This window comes from Triticum aestivum, chromosome 7B, assembly GCF_018294505.1.
Source record: "Triticum aestivum cultivar Chinese Spring chromosome 7B, IWGSC CS RefSeq v2.1, whole genome shotgun sequence".
Lineage (NCBI taxonomy): Eukaryota > Viridiplantae > Streptophyta > Magnoliopsida > Poales > Poaceae > Triticum > Triticum aestivum.
Genome location: NC_057813.1, coordinates 170,194,790 through 170,216,943, shown reverse-complemented (window position 1 = coordinate 170,216,943; position 22,154 = coordinate 170,194,790).

Sequence of the window (22,154 nt, the reverse complement as noted above, 5' to 3'; positions counted from 1 at the left end):
GACAAAAAAATCTATTTATGTGCTATTATAAGAATGATCATGATGCCCTCATGTCCGTAATTTATTTTTATCGACACCTCTATCTCTAAACATGTGGACATATTTTTCGATTTCGGCTTCCGCTTGAGGACAAGCGAGGTCTAAGCTTGGGTGAGTTGATATGTCCATTTTGCATCATGCTTTTATATCAATATTTATTACATTATGGGCTGTTATTACACATTATATCTCAACACTTATGTCTATTCTCTCTTATTTTTGTAACATCCCAAATTTTCAATTTGGAATGTTATAAAATAGATCATTGATGCACATCATATTTTATTGCATTTTGGGTTTGATCCTAGAAATTCTAAGCAACTCAAGGACCCTCGGAGAGAGTTGGGGATTTCGTTATTTTCATATTTGAGTTTTCTCGAATTTTGACAATAGGATCATTTGATTTTACTTATTTTATCTTCAATTATTTCGATTATAAAAATATTAGAGAGGGAATAAAAAGACTTTCCCAAAATAAAGAAATATTGAGGATTTAATAATAAAATCAAATAAGTTTTCATTTTGGATTTTATTGCTATTTTATTTGAATTTAGGAAAAATGCGCGTTTTCCAAAATTGCATTCAGGCCCCAAATAAATGTTCATCTTGTCCGGCTTGATTTTAGAAGTCGGGGAAAATTTATTTCGGGATTTTTGGAGTCGGTTTAGTATTTCTTTCGTTTGATTTTCTGCATGAAATTTATCTAAAAGAAATCTGAACCGACTATGGGCAGGGATCGGCCATGACTCCTCTGGCCGGGGCCTCTATATAGCGCCACCCCGTGTCGCCGCCAGCCCCAGCCCGCCCGAGCCGCCGCCGCCCCAAACCTTAGCCGCCGCCGCCGCCTGCTGCTGCCGCTGCCGACGTCGCCTGCCGCCGCTGCCGCCGGACCCGCACGCCAAGGTTGACCTCGTCGCCGCCGCTGTTTTTTAGAAAAACCGTTCGGTTTTTCCGTCGGTTTTCGTTGGGTTTTTTTAGATCCGTTTTTTAGATCCGTTTTTTTCTTCGGTTTATGTTAATTAGCAAACGTTCGCTCGTTCGTTCATTTTAACGAACGCGTTCATCGTTTAGATCCAGATAACGAATGTCGTTCGTTAATCTATTCGTCGTTTTCTTTTTCTCGGATTTATTCCGCGATTTTTTTGATCGTGATTTCTGATCCGATTTTCGTTTTAGTATAACTTTTCGCTCGTTTATTGGAATCAGGCGATTCAAGCGCCTAGAGTTTCGTCTCGAAACCCTCTTTCGGTTTAACCTACTCAAACAAGTATTTGCTACTGTAAAATTTTGACTTAGGTTCAGATTAGTAAATGAAGCTTGTTTCTTTCGCCGTTTGATTTTCGTTGCTTCGTTCGATTTGATTCTTTTTGCCAACCGGAGTTCTTAAGTTGAACTTTTTGGTTAGATCTCTTATTTGAGTTTTACCTGTGCATTAGATGAGTACTTATTGTATGCTTGTTTGTTTGTGATAGAGTACTCGGATTGCACCACTTGCTACTTCGAATCCCTAGGTTTCATGGATCATCAGCGAGGCAAGTAACACTTTGATCATACCTCTTTACTACCCATTTTTTATGCATTAGATCAATCCTCAAACAATTCCATGATTAGGATCTGAGTAATATGTGGGTTTTGGGAAGTAGATGAGGTAGTACCTATTACCTATTTTATTATCAAACCCTTGGGAGTTACTTCTACGTTTGCTTATTATGACATGCTATGCTAGTAGACATGGATTGGGTGAGTGAATATCCATGACAAATGTGAGATTGTTAATCAATCGTTTATTTAAGGTGGCAACTTTAATACACATCTGGGTGGATTGAGGCACTTGGGTATTCCAGGATTGCCTGTTTGTTTTTGGACCGCCACCCAGGCTCAAAGGGATCATAAGATTATTCATGCTAGAAACTTCCGTGTGCAGCCACATGCTATCATGGGCTCTAGCTTAGTCGATTAAGTCGTGCGAACTCTTACAGTGGTAGACTAGCAGATGTAGGGGAAAGTAGGTGTACGGGTCTACCCATTCGTAAGGTGCTAGCGCTTCTGAAAGACTATGTCTCGGTCATCTATTTCTCAAACACCATGTAGTGCGAGAAAACAAACGGAGGCGATCGAGTCTTGTGGGGAAAAGTGCACAACCTCTGCAGAGTGTACAAACTAATCATGATTAGCCGTGTCCCCGGTTATGGATGTTTTGAGTATCTAGTACTTGGATTATCATGTGAATCTCATCATGTTACTTTAATTAATATTGTTGGGTTTTAATGATGATGCTTAATTGGGATTGAGGATGCCGCCAACCATTCTCAATGTGTAACAACTACCATGATAGTTAAATAAAATTTATTCCTTTGCAGTAGGGAAAAATTGGCTTTATGCAAAAACTGTAACCATAGAGCTTTCCACCAGCCATATATGCATGTAGTATAGCTATGTCATTTCATTACTCTCTATGTGTTACATTGCCAGCATATTCCATGTGCTGACCCGTTTTCGGGCTGCAACGTTCATGTTGCAGACTTTTCAGACGATGAGTAAGACGCCTTAGGATCGTGGTCCTATACTCAGTGATGCCGTTGGAGTTGATGGACTCACTTATCTTCCAAGCCTTCCACTGTTATCATTATTAGATGGCCTTAAGCCATATTCATTGTAATAAGATCTCTCTTGAGACATTCGAGGTAATAAGTGTGTGATTGCCACTCTCTTATAAATCCTTCAAGTATTGTGCGTGTCAGCATTACTGATCCAGGAATGACACTGATGCACAAAGATCAGACTGTTTGAGGTCTGGTCGCTACAAGATGGTATAGAGCACATGCTGACTATAGGACACGACCACTAAGCTAAGCCCTAGATCACTACTCTCTCTTCTTAGTTCTGACTTCTCATCTTTTCTACTCTCTTTTAGGATGGCAGATGCAAGCAACAAGTTCATGCAACCGGACGAAGATACACCCTTTGGATGACACCTGAAGGAAGTCACCAAGTACCTGAACATCGGAGTACCAAGCTTCATCGGGACCTACAACGCCACTTTACCTGAAGAGGAGCGTTGGATGATTCAAGTTCAAGTTCCAGGAAGGACGTTCATGCCCGTCACTGAGCCCATAGAGTTTTCCTTCGATGCACCAACCTGGAGTCTAGGAAAGAGCATGGCATCCCACATCACCATGGGACGTATTGGAGAAGTTTACCACAAGGAGCTTAAGGATACTATCTACCAGATTTGTGGGCGCTGAGATGAGCAATGGGAGATGATCAGAACCAGGAAGGACAGATCAATTGCAGCATTCATCCATGAGTTAAACCAGCACATTCGACGCCAGGAGAACCAGATGTGCGCAGGCATGATAGATCTGAAGAAGGCCAGGACCAAGATCACAGAACTGGAGGAAGAACTCAAGTCTACACGCGATGGACATGAGGAGGAAATAGCAACACTAGTGGAGAAGAGCGATGATCTGAAGAAGAAGCTAAAAGTATTCATGGGATTTCCCGCGACTGAGGGAGAAGATGAAGATTGCACTTATCCAGAGAACTACATCATCATCGACGACACCGACTCAGACCCAGATGATAGCGATGATGACTATGTTGATGAAGCTGGAGCAGATATCATGGAGTCTTCAATGGAGCAGTTTTTCTAGTTGACCACCATAACAGTAGTAGTATTCCCCCATGTATCTAGTATAGTCCAAGCACTTTTTGTAATGATAGCTAGACCGTTGTATGCCCTTGTTTGAATTGATTGAAGTGATTTTGATTGCAATTTGTCTCATGTGCATATGGGTAGTGTTTTCCCTCTAGACCTCATTCTATCCTATATTCTCATCTTTTCTAAACCCCCAGATGCCTCTGAGACGTGACAACGGATTTGCTTTCCCACCGGAGCTCACTCAGTTGATCCAGTAGTAGAATGCCCTGATGCAGTTGTTAGTCCAGAATCAGAATCAGGGGAACAACAACAACAACAACAACAACAACAACAACCCACCACCACATGTTGATCACTTAACCCGTTTCCTTAGGCTGAATCCGCCGGTGTTTTCCAGTAGCACCGAGCCGATTGCTGCAGATGATTGGCTTCGCAAGACAGCCAGAGAGTTGACCACTGCAGGATGCATGGATGCGAAGAAGGTGCGACTTGCCGCACATCAGCTTGATGGACCTGCAGCATCATGGTGGGAGAATTTCACAGCCACCTATCTAGTAGACACTGTCACATGGGATCAGTTTCAGCAGGCTTTCCGTACTGCCCGTGTTTCAGTAGGAGCAATGGCCATGAAGATGCGTGAGTTTCCCAACATACGCCAGGGAGGACGTACTGTTGGCCAGTATGTGGATGACTTTAGTAAGCTAGCATGTTACGCCCCAGATGACGTTGCTACGGATGCAGCTGAGTAGGAGAAGTTTCTGGAAGGACTGAATGATGAGCTGAGCATGCAGTTGATGGTAGCAAGTTTTAACAACTACCAGGAGTTGGTAGATCGTGCTCTTATGATTGAAGGGAAGCAGCAGCAGATTGAGAACCGCAAGAGGAAGTATGGACAAGGAAAGTACAATTCTGGAGCTCAGCAGAAGCCATGTTTTACCCCGAAGTCGGGAGGACATTTTCAGCATAGCCATGGAGGAGGTAGCTCGCATAATCACAATGGACCCAAGAATGGGAATGGAGGAAGCAACGGCCAGAACCGTACCAACCCATCAACCCCAGCGAAGAAAGATTTGAGCCAAGTCACTTGCTTTAAGTGCCAAAAGACCGGACATTACGCCAATGAATGTCCCAAAGGCCAAAACGGAAATGGCAATGGAAGCTCGGGGAAGGAGCCGAACCCTTTCAACAGGGGACAGGTGAACCACGTTAATGTGGAGGAGGTTGAAGCCCAACCAGATGCAGTAATAGGTAAGTTTTTGGTTAAGTCATTTACTGCAATCGTTCTTTTTGATACTGGTGCATCGCATTCATATGTATCGAGGGGATTTGTGGATAAGTATAAATTGCCCACCAAGGTTCTAGTAATATCCATGTTAGTAAGCTCACCAGGAGCGGAGTATATGGCCAGTCGAGGATGTTTTCAAGTGCCATTGAGTATAGGCAGGCATGTTTTCCCCTCAGATTTAATCATTTTGGAATCTCAAGGTTTGGATGTGATTCTGGGTATGGATTGGCTATCGATGTATGGAGGAAACATCGATTGCGCCAGTAAGTCGATTTTGCTTACCACCCCAGAAGGGAGAAGGATCAAGTATGTATAAGGACATGAGCCGAAGAGGATGCAAGTAAATTCCTTATCAGGAGTTGTGCAGGAGAAAATACCAGTTGTGAAGGAATTTCCTGATGTATTTTCGGAAGAGTTGCCAGGCATGCCACCGGATAGAGACATCGAGTTTTGATTTGAGCTTTTGCTAGGCACAGGGCCAATATCTAAGAGAACGTACCGGATGCCCGCTAAGGATTTGGAATAAATTAAGAATCAGATTAAGGAGTTACTGGATAAAGGATATATTCGCCCAAGTTCTTCGCCTTGGGGATCACCTATACTTCTAGTGGAGAAGAAGGACGAATCATTAAGGATGGTTGTTGATTATCGAGGATTGAATGCAGTAACAATCAAGAACAAGTACCCACTACCGATGATCAATGATCTGTTTGACCGATTGCAAGGAGCTAAGGTATTTTCCAAGATCGATTTGCGATCAGGATACCATCAGTTAAAGATTCGAGAGCAGGATATACCTAAGACGTCTTTTACCACCAGGTATGGGCTGTACGAGTACACCGTTATGTCATTTGGTCTGACTAACGCACCTGCCTATTTCATGAACATGATGAACAAGGTGTTTATGGAGTTTTTGGATAAGTTCGTCGTGGTGTTCATTGATGATATTTTGGTCTACTCGAAGAACGAAGAAGAGCATAAGGAGCATTTGCGTTTGGTACTCGAGAAGCTCAGAGAACACCAGTTATATGCCAAGTTCAGCAAATGTGAGTTTTGGTTGAAGGAAGTTGGATTCGTCGGACATGTTATATCCGGAGAAGGTATAGTAGTAGACCCCACCAAAGTTGTCACCGTGACAAACTGGGAAGGACCAACAACGGTTGGAGAGTTCTAGAGTTTTCTTGGACTCACAGGATATTACCGGAGATTTATTGAGAACTTCTCCAAGATTGCAAAACCTATGAGAGAATTGTTGAACAAGGATACCAAGTTCAATTGGACTCAGGAATGTGAGGCCATTTTCCAGGAGTTGAAGGAACATCGTCAGTGTTGATTCTACCAGATCAGAGTAAGGATTACGAGGTATATTGCGACGCTTCACGTCGAGGACTTGGAGCAGTGCTTATGCAGGAGGGGAGAGTTGTTTCGTATGCTTCACGACAGCTGAAACCTCATGAGTTGAATTATGCACACATGATTTGGAGTTAGCAACCGTAGTGCATGCATTGAAGACCTGGAGACATTTTCTCATCGAAAACCATTGTGAGGTGTACACGGATCACAAGAGTTTGAAGTACATTTTCACACAGAAAGAGTTGAATCTCAGGCAAAGGAGATGGTTGGAACTCATCAAAGATTATGATATGAGATTGCATTACCACCCGGGAAAGGCTAACGTAGTAGCCGATGCATTGAGCCGTAAGAGCCATGTCAATACACTAATGACCGGGGAGTTACCAAAGGAGTTAGCCGAGGATCTTCGTGAGCTATGTTTGGAGATAGTTCCGAGAGGCTATGTAGCAGCATTGGAGATTCAGTCTACTTTGATGGATAAGATCGGAGAAGCCCAGAAGACTAACAAGGAGATTGCCGCCATAAAGGAGAGGATGAGCAAAGGAAAAGCTAAAGGATTTCATGAAGATGAGCACGATACCTATGGTTTGAAGATCGTGTTTATGTGCCTAATGACCCAGAGATCAGGAAGTTGATTCTGCAAGATGCCCATGATTCACCATATTCGATTCACCCAGGAAATACCAAGATGTATTTGGATTTGAAGGATACTTTCTGGTGGACCGGAATGAAGAAGGATATTGCAGAATATGTAGCAGTTTGTGATGTATGTCAGAGAGTAAAAGCAGAGCATCAGAAGCCAGCAGGACTGTTACAGCCATTGCCAATACCCGAATGGAAGTGGGATAAGCTAGGCATGGATTTCATTACGGGATTGCCCAGGACTCATTCAGGCTATGACTCAATTTGGGTTATAGTCGATCGTTTGACGAAGGTAGCACATTTCATCCTAGTGAAGACCACTTACACCAGTGCTAAGTTGGCCAAGATATACATGACTAGGATCGTATGTCTGCATGGAGTTCCGAGGACCATTGTATCAGATAGAGGAACCCAGTTTACCTCAAAGTTCTGGAATCAGTTGCACGAAACTTTGGGTACCAGGCTAGAGTTCAGTACAGCTTTTCACCCGCAGACAGATGGACAGACAGAGAGAGTTAATCAGATTTTGGAGGATATGCTAAGAGCTTGTGCCCTAGATTATGGATCAAGTTGGGATGACAACCTGCCATATGCAGAGTTTTCTTACAACAATAGTTATCAATCCAGTTTGAAGATGGCCCCTTTCGAAGCCTTGTACGGAAGGAGGTGCAGGACCCCGTTGTCATGGGATGAAGTTGGAGACCGCCAGTTGTTTGGACCAGATTTGATCAAGGAGTCTGAACAGAAGGTGAAGTTGATTCGTGATAGACTGAAAGTAGCCCAGTCCAGGCAGAAGAGCTATGCAGATTCAAAATGCAAGGAGACAGTTTACGAAGTCGGAGATAGAGTTTATCTTCGAGTATCTCCACTTCGAGGAGTTAAGCGTTTTGGTGTAAATTAGCGCCACGTTTTGTGGGACCATACAAAGTTTTGGAGCGTATGGGAGAAGTTGCCTACAAGTTAGAATTACCCGAAGGATTGTCAGCAGTTCATGACGTATTCCACGTGTCCCAGTTGAAGAAGTGCCACGTAGAGATGGCGGATATACCGCTGAGAGATACAGTGCCACTAGAGGCGATTCAGTTGGACAATGATTTGACCTATGAAGAGAAATCAGTCAAGATTCTTGAGTATGCCAGCCGAGTCACCCGCAACAAGGTTACCAAGTTTTGCAAAGTTCAGTGGAGCCACCACACAGAGGATGAAGCCACCTGGGAGAGAGAGGAAGATCTGCTGAAGGACCACCCTCACCTATTTTCTAGCCAACCCGAATCTCGAGGGCGAGATTCATCTTAAGGGGGGTAGGTTTGTAACATCCCAAATTTTCAATTTGGAATGTTATAAAATAGATCATTAATGCACATCATATTTTATTGCATTTTGGGTTTGATCCTAGAAATTCTAAGAAACTCAAGGACCCTCGGAGAGAGTTGGGGATTTCGTTATTTTCATATTTGAGTTTTCTCGAATTTTGAAAATAGCATCATTTGATTTTATTTATTTTATCTTCAATTTTTTTGATTATAAAAATATGAGAGAGGGAATAAAAAGACTTCCCCAAAATAAAGAAATATTGAGGATTTAATAATAAAATCAAATAAGTTTTTATTTTGGATTTTATTGCTATTTTATTTGAATTTAGGAAAAATGCGCATTTCTCAAAATTGCATTTAGGCCCCAAATAAATGTTCATCTTGTCCGGCTTGATTTTAGAAGTCGGGGAAAATTTATTTCGGGATTTTTGGAGTCCGTTTAGTATTTCTTTCGTTTGATTTTCTGCGAGAAATTTATTAAAAAAAACCGAACCGACTATAGGCAGGGATCGGCCAGGACTCCTCTGGTCGGGGCCTTTATATAGCGCCACCCCGGGCCGCCGCCAGCCCCAGCCCGCCCGAGCCGCCGCCGCCCCAAACCCTAGCCGCCGCCACCGCCGGCTGCCGCCGCCACCGCCGCCGCTGCCGCTGGACCTGCACGCCGAGGTTGACCCCGTCACCGCCGCCGTTTTTTTTAGAAAAACTGTTCGGTTTTTCCGTCAGTTTTCGTCGGTTTTTTAGATCCGTTTTTAGATTAGTTTTTTGATTTAGTTTAATTAGCAAAGGTTTGCTTGTTCGTTCGTTTTAACGAACGTGTTCATCGTTTAAATCCAGATAATGAACGTTCGTTCGTTAATCTGTTCGTCATTTTCTTTTTCTCGGATTTATTTCGCGATTTTTCTAATCGCGATTTTTGATCCGATTATTGTTTTAGTATAACTTTTTGCTCGTTTATCGGAATCAGGCGATTCAAGCGCCTAGCGTTTCGTCTCGAAACTCTCTTTCCGTTTAACCTACTCAAACAAGTTTTTGCTACTGTAAAATTTTGACTTAGGTTCATATTAGTAAACGAAGCTTGTTTCTTTCGCCGTTTGATTTTCGTTGCTTCATTCGATTTGATTCTTTGTGCCAACCGGAATTCTTAAGTTGAACTTTCTGGTTAGATCTCTTATTTGAGTTTTACCTGCGCATTAGATGAGTACTTATTGTATGCTTGTTTGTTTGTTTGTTTGCGGTAGAGTACCCGGATTGCACCGCTTGCTACTTCGAATCCCTAGGTTTCACGGATCATCAGCAAGGAAAGTAACACTTTGATCATACCTCTTTACTACCCAGTTTTTATGCATTAGATCAATCCTCAAACAATTGCATGATTAGGATGTGATTAATATGTGGGTTTTGGGAAGTAGATGAGGTAGTACCTATTACCTGTTTTATTATCAAACCCTTGGGAGTTACTTCTACGTTTGCTTATTATGACATGCTATGCTAGTAGACGTGGATTGGGTGAGTGAATATCCATGACAGATGTGAGATTGTTAATTAATGGTTTATTTAAGGTGGCAACTTTAATACACATCTGGGTGGATTGAGGCACTTGGGCATTCCAGGATTGCCTATTTGTTTTTGGACCGCCACCCAGGCTCAAAGGGATCATAAGATTATTCATGCTAGAAACTTCCATGTGCAGCCACATGCTATTATGGGCTCTAGCATAGTTGATTAAGTCGTGCGAACTCTTACGATGGTAGACTAGCAGATGTAGGGGAAAGTAGGTGTACGGGTCTACCCAATCATAAGGTGCTAGCGCTTCTGAAAGACTATGTCTCGGTCATCCGTTTCTCAAACACCATGTAGTGCGAGAAAACAAACGGAGGCGATCGAGTCTTGTGGGGAAAAGTGCGCAACCTCTGCAGAGTGTACAAACTAATCATGATTAGCCGTGTCCCCGGTTATGGACGTTTTGAGTATCTAGTACTTGGATTATCATGTGAATCTCATCATGTTACTTTAATTAATATTGTTGGGTTTTAATGATGATGCTTAATTGGGATTGAGGATGCCGTCAACCATTCTCAATGTTTAACAACTACCATGATAGTTAAATAAAATTTATTCCTTTGCAGTAGGGAAAATTGGCTTTATGCAAAAACTGTAACCATAGAGCTTTCCACCAGCCATATATGCATGTAGTATAGCTATGTCATTTCATTACTCTCTATGTGTTACATTGCCAGCATATTCCATGTGCTGACCCGTTTTCGGGCTGCAACGTTCATGTTACAGACTTTTCAGACGATGAGTAAGACGCCTTAGGATCGTGCTCCTATACTCAGTGATGCCATTGGAGTTGATGGACTCACGTATCTTCCAAGCCTTCCGCTGTTATCGTTATTAGATGGCCTTAAGCCATATTCATTGTAATAAGCTCTCTCTTGAGACATTTGAGGCAATAAGTGTGTGATTGCCACTCTGTTATAAATCCTTCAAGTACTGTGTGTGTCAGCATTATTGATTCAGGGATGACACTGATGCACAGAGATCAGACTGTTTGAGGTCTGGTCGCTACAATTTTACAAGGTTTACCATGAAGAGGGGGAATGCCGGTAGTTGGAATTCTGGCTGGAAAAGGAGCAAACATTGGAAACCTATTCTGCATTGCTCCAAAAGTCCTGAAACTCCACGAAACATCTTTTTTGGAATTAATAAGAATTTTTGGGCGAAAGAAATACACCAGGGGCCCACACCTCATCCAGGAGAGTGGGGGGCGCCCCCCTACTGGGCGCGCCCCTGTCTCCTGGACCCCCTGGTGGGCCCCCGGTGTCCATCTTCTGCTATATGAGGGCTTTTACCCTGGAAAAAAATCATGGGCAAGCTTACGGGATGAAACTCCACCGCCACGAGGCGGAACCTTGGTGGAACCAATCTAGGGCTCTGGCGGAGCTGTTCTGCCGGGGACACTTCCCTCCGGGAGGGGGAAATCATCACCAACATCATCACCAATGATCCTCTCATTGAGAGGGGGTCAATCTCCATCAACATCTTCACCCTCACCATCTCCTCTCAAAACCCTAGTTCATCTCTTGTATCCAATCTTGTATCAAAACCACAAATTGGTACCTGTGGGTTGCTAGTAGTGTTGATTACTCCTTGTAGTTGATACTTATTGGTTTACTTTGTGGAAGATCATATGTTCAGATCCTTAATGCATATTATTAGACCTCTGATTATGAACATGAATATGCTTTGTGAGTAGTTACGTTTGTTCCTGAGGACATGGGTGAAGTCTTGCTATTAGTAGTCATGTGAATTTGGTATTCGTTCGATATTTTGATAAGATGTATGTTGTCTTTCCTCTAGTGGTGTTATGTGAACATCGACTACATGACACTTCACCATTATTTGGGCCTAGAGGAAGGCATTGGGAAGTAATAAGTAGATGATGGGTTGCTAGAGTGACAGAAGCTTAAACCCTAGTTTATGCGTTGCTTCGTTAGGGGCTGATTTGGATCCATATGTTTCATGCTATGGTTAGGTTTACCTTAATACTTTTGTTGTAGTTGAGGATGCTTTCAATAGGGGTTAATCATAAGTGGGATGCTTGTCCAAGTAAGGGCAGTACCCAAGCACTGGTCCACCCACATATCAAATTATCAAAGTACTGAACGCGAATCATATGACGTGATGAAAACTAGCTTGACGATAATTCCCATGTGTCCTCAGGAGCGCTTTTCTCATTATAAGAAATTGTCCAGGCTTATCCTTTGCTACAAAAGGATTGGGCCACCTTGCTGCACCTTATTTACTTTCATTGCTTGTTACTCATTACAATTTATCTTATCACAAAACCATCTATCACCTACAATTTCAGTGCTTGCAGAGAAAACCTTACTGAAAACCGCTTATCAATTCCTTATGCTCCTCGTTGGGTTCGACACTCTTACTTATCGAAAGGACTACGATTGATCCCCTACACTTGTGGGTCATCAAGTATATAAAGGATATCATTACAAATAAAATAAAGATACCGGAAGCTGAAATTTCCACCATGCTTGCTAATTATACCTTTAAGGGTGGAATACCAAAGAAACTTGGAGATCCGGGAGTACCAACTATACCATGCTCCATTAAAAGAAATTATGTTAAAACTGCTTTATGTGATCTTGGAGCCGGTGTTAGTGTTATGCCTCTCTCTTTATATCGTAGACTTGAATTGAATAAGTTGACACCTACTGAAATATCTTTGCAAATGGCTGATAAATCAACTGCTATACGTGTCGGTATTTGTGAGGATGTGCCTGTTGTGGTTGCAAATGTCACTATCTTAACGAACTTTGTTATTCTTGATATTCCCGAGGATGATAGTATGTCGATTATCCTTGGTTGGCCCTTTTTGAATACTGCAGGGGATCTTATTGATTGCAACAAAGGCAATGTCACTTTTCATGTTAATGGTAATGAGCATACGGTACACTTTCCGAGGAAACAATCTAAAGTTCATAGCATCAATTCTATTGGAAAAGTTCCAACTATCATTATTGGAGGTTTTGAATTTCCTCTTCCTACTGTCAAGAAAAAGTATGATATTCTTATTGTTGGGTATGTTCATATCCCCGTTGACGTAACTTAGTGTTATTTGAAATTTCTCCGGTTCCGTGTTATTCAGAATGAGTTTGTTAACAAGACTTGATCAACCTTGTTAATGGATTCATTTTGATGATCATGAGATGGATGAAACTAGAAGGCACAACCTTTTGTACCCTCTTTTTATTTGCTGTTATTTAGAATAAATAAAGCAAAAATACTATTATCTGTCTGTTTTCTGAATTATCCATGCAATAAAAAAATATCCCGAAAATAAAAGTGCTCCAAATGCCCTACAAATTTAGTATGATTTTTTATGGAATATTTGAGGATTTTAGGCACTGAAAACACTGCAGGGGGCAAGCACCTGGCCACGAGGTGGAGGGCGCGCCCACACCCCCTGGGCGCGCCCCCCTGTCCCGTGGGCCCAAGGTGGCTCCCCTCCACTTATTCCTGAACCCACACACTCCATCTTCTTCCCAAAAAAATCCCCATCCAGCTCAAGCACGAGTTCTAGCTCATTTTGCTGCGATTTTTGATCTCCTTGCTCAAAGCTCCATTCAAAAAACTGCTTTGGGAGATTGTTGCTTGGTATGTGACTCCTCCATTGATCCAATTAGTTTTTGATCTAGTGCTTTATTCATTGCAAATTTTTTCTGCATAGGTGACCCTGTTCTTGAGCTTGCATGTTAAATTTATGAGGTCCCAAGTAATTCCAATGCATGATATAGGCTCTAGGCACTTGTAGGAGTAGTTGCTACCAATCTTGTTTAATTTTATTCACTTTTATTTTGAAGTTACTAAAAATTTCAGAAATTTTTCAGAAAAAGAAATATGTCTAGGAGAATGTATCAAGGTGGTTCCTCAACAAATAAAGGACCCAGGCGTTCTATGCATGAGCAAGACGATGAACCACCAAGGGATGCCGAAGTGCGAGATTGTGAGTGGCCATCAGATGAGTTTATGGTCAAAGCAGGCATCAAGGATGAATTTGACGCATATGTGCGTAATGCTGATCTTGAGGACTTCTTACAAGATAAGTGTCCTCGGTACTATCAATTAACTGATTCATTCGTAAGAAGGTTTAAATATAAATCTTCACGTAATTCTCAAAGTGTCCTATTTGATATTTATGATAAATCTTACACCATGGACTTAGAAGATTTTACAACTGCTTGCAAACTCCCGCAGTGGGACAATGTTAATGACCCCCACAGATATGAATATAAAGACTTTCTAGCTAGTATTACTGTGGGAGAATCTAGAGATATAACACAAGCTACCATACGAAGCATTCATTTTCCTGCTATACATTATTTTGCTCTCTTCATTGGTAGATGCATTAACGGTAAAGATGAAGCATGTCACATGCGTGTCCCTGATCTTTGTGTCCTCAAGAGTGCTGTGTTAGGTAATAAAGATTACAACTTGGGGGCAATAGTTGCACGTAGGTTGCATAATAATGGTATGTCTGGAGATTTATTTGGAGGGATTTATGCGACCCATGTTGCTAATTATCTTGGTATAGCCCCACGAGAGGGGGATATGGAGTTGCTTCCTGCTTATTTAGATTATGACACGATGGTCAAACATCATTTTCTTTTGAGGAATGAACAATTCCTCCAGTATCGACTAATCTTTAACAAACATAGCTCTATCCATGTTACTCTCCCTGCTCCTTTCCTTTTTGATTACCAGGCAAAACGAAGATATGTTGTTACCAGGGAGGAGGCAGCTGAACACAAGGGGAGAGCGGAGGCGGCTCGCCAACATGCCGCAGCTTAGTACGACCCCAGTTATAACTACGGATATCAACCAGGCTATCCTTGGCATTAGACCAACTTAGGCCAAAAGCCTAAGCTTGGGGGAGTACATATTTCTCACTGACTTTACATTCATGTTCACACACTATTCTAGTTGTCGGTGCTCATACTCTTTCATTGTATTATCCATGCTAGTTTAATTTTCTTTTTCTAGCTTTCTTCTTGTGTGTTTGATAAACCTTAAGAAAAACCAAAAAAATTAGTTAGTTTACTTTCCATGCTTGTAGTAGTAATTAAAATGAAAACCCGAAAAGATTTCTCGTTCTTCTTCTTGCTTGTTGGGAGCTTTCCCGTGTAAATAGTTTTATTTTCTTTTCTTTCCTTTGGGGGTCGAGAGTAGAAGACCATATTGAAAATGTTTAGTGGCTCTCATTTGCATGATTGTTTATTTAACTTAGAGCCCATATTACTTTGTCTTCTTTCTTGAATTGAATGCTTGCAGATTCTAGCTTAGTCCAATGCACGTGCACTATTATTATTATACACACCGTTCGGTCGTGCAAGTGAAAGGCTATAATGACGATATATGATGGGCTGATTGAGATGAGAGAAGCTGGTATGAACTCGACCTCTTTTGTTTTTGTAAATATGACGAGTTCATCGTTCCTGATTCAGCCTATTATGAAGCAAACATATTTGCAATGACATTTAGAGATTAGAGTTTCTTATGCCATGCTTAATTAGCTATGAGTTTATAATGGTTTACCTTGCGTGCCAACATGCTATTAAAATGATTATGATGTGGTATGATGGGATGGTATCCTCCTTTGAATGAATTGAGTGACTCGACTTGGCACATGGTCACGCATGTAGTTGAAACAAATCAACATAGCCTTCACGATATTTTTGTTCATGGTGGATTATATCCTACTCATGCTTGTACTCGGTGTAAATTAATTTTAATGCATGTTCATGACTGTTGTCACTCTCTCAGTTGGTCGCTTCCCAGTATTTTGCTAGTCTTCACCTGTACTAAGCGGGGATACTGCTTGTGCATCCAAACTCCATAAACCCCAAAGTTGTTCCATATGAGTCCACTATACCTTCCTATATGCGGTATCTACCTACCATTCCAAGTAAATTTGTATGTGCCAAACACCAAACCTTCAAATGAAATTCTGTTTTGTATGCTCGAGCAGCTCATGTTTCAACTAGGGTTGTTTGTATCTTCCATGCTAGGTGGGTTATTCTCAAGAGGAGTGGACTCCGCTCCTCATTCACGAGAAAATGGCCGGTAACCGGGATGCCCAATCCCATGATCAAAAAGATCAAAGCAAATCAATATAATTAAACAAAACTCCCCCAGGGCTGTTGTTAGTTGGAGGCACTCGTTGTTTCGAGCAAGCCATGGATTGATGCTTGTTGGTGGTGGGGGAGTATACACTTTTACCATTCTGTTTGGGAACCGCCTATAATGTATGTAGCATGGAAGATATTGCCATCTCATAGTTGTTGCGTTGACAGTGAAAGTATGCCACTCAAAATGTTATTCATCTCTATTTTAAAATCGAGCTCTGGCACCTCTACAAATCCCTGCTTCCCTCTGCGAAGGGTCTATCTATCTACTTTTATGTTGAGTCATCATCCCTCTTATTAAAAAGCACCCGCTGGAAAGCACACTGTCATTTGCATTCATTACTATTAGTTTATATTGGGTATGACTTGACTGGATCTCTTTTACCATGAATTACAATGTTTAGTCAGTCCTTGATCTTTAAAGGTGCTCTGCATTTATGTTTTGCGGTCTCAGAAAGGGCTAGCGAGATATCATCTTGTTATATTATATTATGATTGTTTTGAGAAAGTGTTGTCATCCGAGTTTTATTATTATTGCTCGCTAGCTGATTATGCCATTGATATGAGTAAATGTGAGACCTAAGTGTTATTGTGAATATGGTTAGTTCATAATCTTTGCTGAAAACTTGAATGCTAGCTTTACATATTTACAACAACAAGAGCAAATAGAGTTTGTAAAAGTTTTTCTTTATCACTTTCAGTTTATCAACTGAATTGCTTGAGGACACGCAAAGGTTTAAGCTTGGGGGAGTTGATTCGTCTCCAACATTTCTACTTTTCCAAACACTTTTGCCCTTGTTTTGGACTCTAATTTGCATGATTAGAATGAAACTAACCCGAACGGACGCTGTTTTCAACAGAACTGCCATGGTGTTGTTTATTGTGCAGAAAACAAAAATTCTCGGAATGACCTGAAAATCCACGGAGATAACTTTTGGAAAATATAAAAAATACCGGCAAAAGAATCAAGGCCAGGGGCCCACACCCTGTCGACGAGGGTGGGGGGCGCGCCTGTCAGTGTCAAAACCGGCGGATCTCAGGTAGGGGGTCCTGAACTGTGCGTCTAAGGCTAATGGTAACAGGAGGCAGAGGACACGATGTTTACCCAGGTTCGGGCCCTCTCGATGGAGGTAAAACCCTACTTCCTGCTTGATTGATCTTGATGATATGAGTATTACAAGAGTTGATCTACCACGAGATCGGAGAGGCTAAACCCTAGAAGCTAGCCTATGGTATGATTGTTGTTGTGTCCTATGGACTAAACCCTTTGGTTTATATAGACACCGGAGGGGGCTAGGGTTACACAGAGTCGGTTTATAGAGGAGGAGATCTACATCCGAATCGCCAAGCTTGCCTTCCATGCCAAGGAGAGTCCCATCCGGACATGGGATGAAGTCTTCTGTCTTGTATCTTCATAGCGCAACAGTCCGGCCAAAGTATATAGTCCGGCTGTCCGGATACCCCCTTATCCAGGACTCCCTTAGTAGCCCCTGAAGCAGGCTTCAATGACAATGAGTCCGACACGTAGATTGTCTTTGGCATTGCGAGGCGGGTTCCACCTCCGAATACTCCAAAATTAACTCCGAACACAAGGACCGTGTCCGGCTCTGCAAGATAAATTCCATATGTCACCGTAGAGAGAATAATAACCCACGAATCCGATCTGCTGACAATTCCTCAAAAAGTGACATCACGCCACGGTCCGGTTTTTATTCGAACCGTTTTTTATAACTTGCTACCGCACACACCACGAGGCGGTTTCCTTGGCACGTCCTGTCAGGGCAGAGATCGTGTCCCCCTTACTAGGGGATTCACATCAATACGGGTATGGGTAATCCAACCGCGCCTGTTGGCATGACTCCGTGTTTTTAGGCAAGTCCTGGACGACCACGTTCGGGGACGCTTGATATTCTTCCCCCTTTTATAAAGGAGCCGAGGCCTACCCCTCTATCTCCATGCTCGCACATCTCGCATCCCGAGTTCCAACACCCAAAGCTCGAGCCTAAGCACCCCGGATCTTTGATCATGTCTGGATCTGACCATCAAGGCCGATGGGTGGCTTCCTCTGTCATAGAGGAGGATATTGCGAAGCTCAGGCGGGCTGGGTATTTGACCACCGATGTCAAGCATAGGCTTCCTGCTCCCGAACAGGTTATCCCTACTCCCGAAACCAATGAGAGCGTCGTATTCGTTTCCCACTTCCTCCGGGGATCAGGTCTTACTCTTGACCCTTTTGTGAGGGGGCTCATGTTCTACTACGGGCTAGATTTCCACAATCTAGCTCCAGACTCCATCCTCCACATCTCGTCATTTATCGTTGTGTGTGAAGCCTTCCTCCACATCACCCCCCACTTCAGCTTATGGCTCAAGACTTTCAATGTGAAGCCGAAGATGATTGAGGGGCGGCACGCAGAGTGCGGAGGCGCCATAATAAGCAGGAACGCTGACGCCCCGTGCCCCGAAGGCTCCTTCCCGGAGGTATCTGATTTATGACAATGGAGGTGGTTCTATGTCACGGCTCCTCGAGGCTCAAAGTGGGCGGCCGCACCCGCCTTCCGCTCGAGCCCTCCACCTCAACTGGCATCGTGGGCTAACGTGGGACTAAACTGGGGGCCTGCAAACAATGTGCCAATGTTGCAAAGCCGCATTCGGGAGCTCCTCGAGAGGGACATTAGTCTTGTCAAAATAATCCAGGTAATGCTAGTTCGGCGGATCCTGCCGTGCAAACGCCGACCTCTCCGGATGTGGGAATTCAATCCAGAAGGTCCGTGAACCATCCAACACTTCTTCGGCATGACGCCTGAAGGGATGTATAAGTTGTTCTTTGGACCACGAGTAGAGTGTCCGGACACCACCGAGGATGCGGGCCTGAGCTGCAATCGCCTTGATACCCAAGTAATTAACCCTATAACCGAACACCTTGCTTATATCTGTCATAACATTGTTCTGAACACTGTCTGCAACCAGGATTGGCTTAGCAAGGCGAAGAGGATCAGGTGTCCGGCCCTGCTTCCCGAAGGCTCACCTGGCCCGGCATTGGCCAGGATTCTTGAACGGACACTAAGTCAGGTGCCACCGGAGAAAGGCGAAGGGAAGAGTGGGGAGGCCAAGAGTGGGCCTCACACATTGTGCATCCGAACCGGGGGAATTAGCTTCTCCATGGAGGAGGAGAATCGGGGAGGCGAATTTGAGATTCCCTCCCCCCACGGAAAGAAGAGGGCCGCCTCCGAAGACTTGGAGACGGGGGCACCTAAACAAGGGAACAGAGCTTCACCAAAGGGCCCTGCCCCGAAGGGGGTCCTCACCGCACATTGCCCGAAAATGGGCCAGCCCTCCACCGAGCTGTAAGTTTAATTAAACAAGGAACTTATTGCGTTTCCCTCTAAGAGTAATAACCGGGACTAGTTTTTGTAGGCCGGTCAGCACTTCATCTCAACAGGGCTTGTCCTCGGGGGATCTTCCTCCAGAGATGATGGAGAGTGAAACCCCACCTGCCTCTCCGTCCCGTGAAGCTCGCGACCCTGAGGTATCGTCATGGAGGAGTCCAGATCCAATGGGGCCGAAAGCTAACACTTCGGCCGCCCCGAGCCCGGCGCGCTCGACTCCTGTGACGGACAAGGGAAAGGGTCCGGGAGAGTCCGATGTCCGGCCGAACACGCTGACGGGCCTCCTGGAGTCAGCTGCTCTCTTGGAGGATCATCGTACACTAATGGGTACGGTGCTAGAGAAAATCTCCTCCGCCACAAGCGGTTTAAACGAAGCTTTCAAAAGCCTGCTCAAAGGCTTTGAGGTAAGCCGCAAAAATACGCAGCTTTTAGTTGTACCGCATGCGATACATGCACTCTGTATAGATAGTAGCCCCTCAGACTGTGGATGCCAGCCGATGGCGGCAAACGTACGATCAAATTCTCAGATAATAATCGCACTTGTATTTTTGTGCAGGTTAATAAGGGTTCGGCTGTAGACCAAGCCGCTGAATGCGCCGAATTGAGGCAGAAAATTGACGTGGTGGAAGCCGACGTCATGCTTGTTAACAAGCGATTCGAGGAGTCGCGGAGTATGCTTTCCTATATCCACATCTATTTTGGGAAATTGCAAAAAGGTTGTAATATTGATGTGATGTGATGTAGTTGCAGGCGGAGCTGCTACCATTGAGGCCCTGAGGGCGGAGCTTGCCCTTGCCAAGGAACAAGCCCGGGTTAGCAATGCAGCTGCTCTAAAGGCAGCCGAGGAGTTGAAAGCCGAACAGGCCGTTCATCTCCGAAGCGAAGAAAAGATAGCCGAGATGGCTGTGGAGCTGAGCGACGCCGCCGGCCGGTATGAGGTTCTCGAGAAAGAGAACTAGGCGAAGGCGTCTGACCTGAAGAAGGCGCTGCACTCGGCAAAAGAGACGCGTTCTCAAATTAGAGATGCGCGGGAGGAACTTCGACAAGCCGGGGAGATCGCGGCTAGAAATCCTTATCTGTTGTGGATGAAGTTTTTAGATCCAAAGTATGCTCCATTGGATAAGCTATGGAGTGCCGCAGATCAGTATGCGGATTTGGCGAAGAGTGCGGCTGATGCAGCCAAGTTGTTCAAGGACCATGAGGACAATAAAACAGAAAGACTGTTCTGGACGTAGTTTAATGCGCCAATGCGCTCCTTGCCCTTGAGTGAGCATATGGCCGATATAGCCGAGCTTCATAGACTGTCCGGCCTTGCAATGAGGTCTGTAATAGACCATCTATGGCCGAGGGGGCCGAAGCCGGACAGTTACTTTGGTTTGGTGCAACAATTATTTGGTGCCAGAGCGCAGATCGATGCGTGAAGAGATCGCCATGCATAGAGGGTGCGCGGATGGATCTTGCCCGTGTGAAAACATACTGGGCGGATATGGAGGCCACCAGCATTGCAACCCAGGGTCCGACAGGAAACCAAGACCAAGCCGAGCACTATTTTGAGCAGGTCCTAGAAGGTGCTCGTAGAATAGAGGAGCAGTGCTTGAAGAATGTCATGTTTGAGTGACGATTTTATTCAATGTAAACAATTTATGTGTTTGATTATTGCATGAAAGTAGTATAATGTCTCATGTGTGGTTGTTTATGTATGCATATAACGTGAAAGTTAGCAGTCGTTGGCTTCGACCCCCACACATATAATGCGGGGGTGTTCGAGAAAATATGCATGAACACACTTGATCCAACGTCTTGGTCCGTTAAGGAGGTGATCGCACGTCGAACCAGGCAACCAGACTATATAGCTGTAACACTTTACACTTAGCCATAGGAGTTTTAAAGGTGGGGCTACTATGTAGCCCCTGGTACTTCCGCGAGCTTCCGGATACGGTGCGCGTACTTGACCGGTAGACCGGTCCTTTGTTAATGCGGAGGAATCCTATAGATTCTGATTGGTCCTTGAGTGGTTTTCCAGTCTCTTGTTGTATCATGACAGTCAGTTTTCGGCTTTCTCTACTAAGGTGCTCGTCCGGAATAACCAGGGCACAATCGTAGTAGTTCTCCTTTGGCCGCCTTAGCCGATAGAACGGAACGTAAGGCAGCAAACCCAGGAGCCGGGCTAACCCAACATTTGACCAAAGACATGATTCGGAGCTGATGCATATAAGGCCAAACTCGTGACGCCGAACACTCCTGAAGGTATTCGGACTTTATAATATATATCGGGCTGAATGGCGCCCTTAACCCCGTGATTCTAGGTACGTGTATTGATCTGTCGTGGCCAAAAGCCTAGAACGCCAGTATCCCTTATATGTTTATGAAATACCCATGGGACGTCGAGCAACAAAAGACAGTAAAGAAGGTTTATGCAGGGGCTTAATCTAAAGAGAAACCAGTGGGCGGGGCCCTGCTGCACGTCTGCGCCTATGTCTCCATTGTGCCATATCCTGGAAGGGTGTCGCACTGGTAGTGTCTGTAGAAAAGAAAAAGGAAAACGTGCGAGAAGTTAATTATGCTCGAGAAATGCTCGAGATCCAGCCTGTGAATGAGGCGAGCCGAATTGTGGGATTTTGTTACATGTTTGCAGCCCCTTGTAATATTTATGGGGACACATGTACAGCCCCTGGCTCAGGTTTATCCGAGCCATTGTGAAAAAATGGTGTATTGGACTTGTCTAACCGTGTCCGTGGTCTTAATGACCGATCATGGGTTCTGGTGGGAGAG